A 5333-nucleotide genomic window follows, 5' to 3' on the forward strand; every position below is an offset into this window, starting at 1 on the left:
TGAATTGAGCTATTTAAATCAATATATGAGTTTAATAGAGACGCTTCAATGAAATAAAGTGCATGTCAATTTCATTGATATATTTTAGTACATAGTGTTGAAAATTTTGACCTTTTAAGCAAGTCTACATTACATCAAAGAAAGGGAAATTTTTTACAACATACTGACTCCTTGGAATAGTGTAATCACTTATTCGTAGGACATACTTACATACGGAAAGGAAACACCTAATTTATAACAAAACATGAGTAGTATAGGAAACTACTCATGGCGCTCGGTCCTCTGTGGGCCCTGAGATGAAGTCATGAAGGTTTTCATTTCCTTCACTCGGTACTTAGCCTCAAATACACGTCTCCCCATTATGGCCTGATGTTCTTGATATTCTCTCATCTTAGCCCGAGTCGTGGTAACTTCCCTCTACAGGGCCTCGGAATGATCTCATGTCCGAACATGATCTTCATCTAGACGACAAAGACGAACTGCAGTAACCTCAGTTGTAGCACCAACCTCCATCATCTGGTTAGCAGATCCCCTTAATTGTTCTCCATGACAAGCGATGCGATGGACCATGATAGGAAGAGCCATGCCTGCTGAACCCTCTTTATCAAGGTTGTAGAAACCTCGTTCCACACCATAGGGTGGGCGTTGTCTCTACTCTTGGCTCCATCTCTTCAAGTCTACTACCCATTAGGGTGCCAGGCCCTGGAAGTTGTATCTGGGGTTTTAGACAACTTGTGGTGGGTTGTACACTTCGGTTTTTTATTCAATGTCTTCCTTGACTTCGTCCTCTTCTTCTTCTGAAATCTCTTCAGAATCCTCCTCTGGATCTTTCACTATCCAACCTTTGTTTCCTTCGTTAGGGGGGTAGGGATCTCCGTGTAAGTGGAATCCTGCCATAGAGTCTATTCGAGAATAAGGGTAAGAGGTACATAAATAATTTAAGGCTGTGGTTTTATCGTATCTCAAAATACTCCTATAGTATTTTAAGTTTAGAGGTTCTTTGTATGGTATATTGGTAAGTTTAGATTCGTTGTTCACTACGACCATTCCTCGGCATACATTAATCACATCCTGTATAAATATAGTTGATTAGGCTATATCCATCCCAGATCTAACTACATACCTCTAGACCTACTCGTAGTTCTCAACTTATCTTAATAGTTTTTGTTTTATTAGTGTTATGACACCGAACTAGTAAATATGATTGTACTTACACTTTTATAAAAATATCATAATATTTTAAAGTATACTTGTAGGAAAATGTTCTGTCATATAGTTTTTGTCCCAATGTATTTATAGTTTGTATATCTTATGTGGTTCGATATACTTAGTTCACTATAAACAATGCTTTGATAATAATATGTCACACCCCCAAATCCGGATGCTAGAAACGTCCGAGGGTGGATGACTTTCATGTATTGTATCAAAACAATTGAATGATAGTAAAGAAAGCAAACATATATATATATATATATATATATATATATATATATATATATATATATATATATATATATAATTTAAAAGTTACATCATTGTAAGTATTACATGTTTTAAAAGTCAATTACAATATGATGTAAAAAATGTCTTAGTTGACGCCTTAGCCTCCCATCCTCAAAAGCTGGTGGTTACATGTTTTACTGATTCCCTGAGAATACAAGTGGTTCGAAAAAGTGTCAACAATTAAGTTGGTGAGTTCATAAGAGTTTGTATGAAAAATAGTAAGCCCTTCTATGAAAAGATGTCTTGTTTGTTTCCAGAAAATTTGATATTTTCTAATAAATGTAATGTAAACCGTTCACTTGTAAGATGATCATGTTTATTCCATAAAATCCAATATTTTCTAATAAATGGGATGTAGTCTTAAATGTCCAAGACCAAAATGTACCAGTGTTTTCCACGCTTAAAGTAGTAATATGTAGTTTTATTGTGAGAAAACCGTTTGAAGAAATGTGATTTTGTGTAAAATAAATGTATAGTCGTTTCCTTATGTGAATTTTCATAACCGTGCTAACCATGACTTGCATGCCTCGACGTTTTTAAGGCACCGAGATATTTATAACATTTTTCACCCATAACCTACCGGTCTAACTGTAGCTAGTAGTCAGGGTGTAGGATTATCAGTCCCGTATAGATCTATACACAAGTATCATGCTCTCGTATCGGAGATTCCGGTTATAAATACAGGACTTTCATGTACACCTCAGTTACGTACGATGAAAATAATGTCTCACAAATTCATTCAATGAGTGTATGTGTTTTTGAAATGAAAACATTTTTATATGAAATTATCGCCTTTTTCTCAGATAGTATCGAAAATTTCTTAAAACAATGATATATGTACTTTACGCTTTTATCAAAATGTTGTACGTAAAAATATTCGGATTTGGTAGTAAAGTCATTTCGCGTATTTAACACTTTTCATAAAAATGCTAAAATAACGTATTGAAATGTTTGTGTTTAAACATAAATTTTCTTGTATGTTACTTGTATCCCCCCCCCCCCCTAAAACATAGAAAAAATCATGAAAATGTAGGGGTATGAACTCACCTTATGTATTTTCCTTGATGAATGGAAGACTGTGGGTGAGGAGTTCAAGTCCAGAACACTTTGGAAGAAACTTGGAGATTTGATGGTCCTAACGAAATTAACATATGGTATGTGGTTAAGAGTTTCAATATTAGTATAGAGATTTTAGAAGTAATAAGGAAAATGCTTACCAAATTTATTAAGAAAACCTTGAAGAGGAAGTCTCCTGGGGATTATTTTTGATTTTGATCTTGGAAGGAAATGGGTTTAGTATTGAGAGAATATGGGAAGGAAATTGTGTTAATGGAAATGAGTTTGGGAAAAATTCCTACAATTCGTGTATATATATATGAAGGAAGAGTGAAGTGAAGAGAAAGTAATTTGATGTTTGCATTGGAAGGTGCACTTATCACCTTGGGAAGGCATTTTCAACCAATCAAGTTGCACACTAGTGGGCCAAGTGGGTGATTTCTTTAGGATTAAGATAATACACTATCCTTATAATTTTATGTAAATGTGTTTTAAGGCTTCATTTTTTGCATAAAAAGGAGTTTAGAGGGTTTAAATTATGAAAAATACGAGTTTGAGGGAATTCCCGACGTCAAAACCTATTAAAATGAAGAAAAAGTCCAAAATGGAGAATATTCTGGAGTAGGTCCAAAGTTACGAGGGGTTCCAGAGTAAATAAGCAAGTTTCAGAGTCGATTATCATGTTCCGGAGTTAGTCGTCATGTTCCGGAGTCAAGGTGCGAAGTCATCAGGTTCGGAGTGGATCGGTTTTCCGAGATGTGAAGCTTCCGGAGTGCAACCTTCCGAGATGTGAAGGAATCCTGAGTGTGACAATAGTCAAATTCGGGTCAAGTCAAAGTCAAACAAAGTCAATAAGTATTAGCCCTTGTATATTAGGGTTTACATTGTGTAATTACTAAACAACCCACTATTTTAATGAGAAAACATCTATTGGAAAATTTGTATGGTTGAATTTCCATAGCCGTGATAATGCTAAAAAATGAACCAAAGCGATAAAACACTATTACACACTCATCGGGAGTGTTTAGGACACTAAAACATGGCTTAATGGGGTTTACGGACCTTGCATTGCGAAGTCGGACACTCAAAAATGTTACAAAGGAAACCTCTCTCAATCATATTCACTTTATCTCTCTCTATTTCAAATCTCTCCCAAATCTCTCCTAAATCTCTCTCAAGAGTTCCGTAACTTTTTATAATCACTCGGGTCATCCCGACCCTTAACCGGGTCAAAAACGGCTTGAAAGGGGGTAAAAACAAGAAAAACAGCCTTAAGGAGTCGAACCCCTCTTAAGAGCCGAGACCCTCCTAAGAGCCGAACCTTAGGAGAACCGAAACCCTGGAACCGAGAGGCAGCCGAGAACCAAAACCCTGGAACCGAGACCCTGAGAACCAAAACTCTGAGGACAGAAACCCCGAGGACCGAAACTTGCCTGATGACCAAACCTCACTTTCGTCCCTTCCCATCACACCTTTGGTTCCCTCCTCCTACTTTCGGTTCCTTCTTTCCCTTCTCTTGGTACCTCTTCTACTCTCGGTCCCCATGAACAACCGAGCCCTACCTTCGATTCTAAGCTCCTAAGGAGCCGAACCCTCGCAACCTTGGCCAGAATTTTGGATTTTTACAACTTTTGCCCGATTTTCAATATTTTTAGCATTTTAAGCCCGTTTTTCATCATTTTAAAGCGGGATTTTCACCCAAAACTTTATTTTAACATATTAAGACCCATATGTCTTAATTAATCACATTTTAATGCAAATATTATCCAAGATTTAGTGGTTGGAGTAATAAAGGTGGAGTGTTGACTTTCCTTTAGCTTATTACACAAGCAACCCCTCACACCCACTCCTTGACCAGCCACATTCCTTCTACCATGCCCAGGTTATGTCAATGTACTTTTTCCTCATTTCCAACCTTTTCCCACATTATTATAGCTGGAACATCCCTCCTTACTCCTCACTTCACTCATTTCCTCTTATTTTTATGAAAGATCAAACACAACTTTCCTCTCACTTTCTCTCTCTGAAAATTCAAGATTCCAAGGCTGATCATCAAGCTTTCTTACACTCTTGGTAAGTATAATTCATCCTCCTTGTGATTATTACACTCCATTCTACTCAAATTATGGGATACTTACACAAACTTAATCATACTTGTGTTAGATTCTCGAATCTTCAAGAAATCTTCTAAGTGTTCTTGAGTTGAACACTTCCCTTCTCCAACATCCCTCCACCAAAATCACACAATGTGAGTACATGCCCCTATATTTTCATATTTTCGTAAGTTTTAAGGGGAGGAATACAAGTTAAATCATCAAGAACACAACTAAATGTTTCTAACAGCTTTCATCAGAAAAGTTGGACTCCATTCACAGACTGTTTTGGTCATCTAAAACATTTTAGTTTTCAAAACTGTACAAGGTGCAAGTAGGTCTTTAAAATGGCTACTTGCACATTTCCATATGATTTTTCTATAATTTATGGTGATTTTTACAAAACTGCCTATCATTTCAAGAACCAATCTAGACCAGTCTATGTTGATGGACGTTTTCACCTAAGTTGGAGGTCACTAAAAATCATGGGAAAATTTATGAACAAACTAGACTCGTTTTCCTAACTCCCAGAATTTACGGATTGTGATTTGGACCTGTTATGAAATTTCTATAAATTTTCTAAGAACAGTAATGGAAAATGTTAATAACAGAAAAATGCTAACAATTTCATTTCACCTTGTAACATGTTGAGCAAGGTGTATATCTTTATGTGAATATATG

Source organism: Lactuca saligna, chromosome 4 (genome assembly GCF_052625555.1).
Source record: "Lactuca saligna cultivar CGN05327 chromosome 4, ASM5262555v1, whole genome shotgun sequence".
Lineage (NCBI taxonomy): Eukaryota > Viridiplantae > Streptophyta > Magnoliopsida > Asterales > Asteraceae > Lactuca > Lactuca saligna.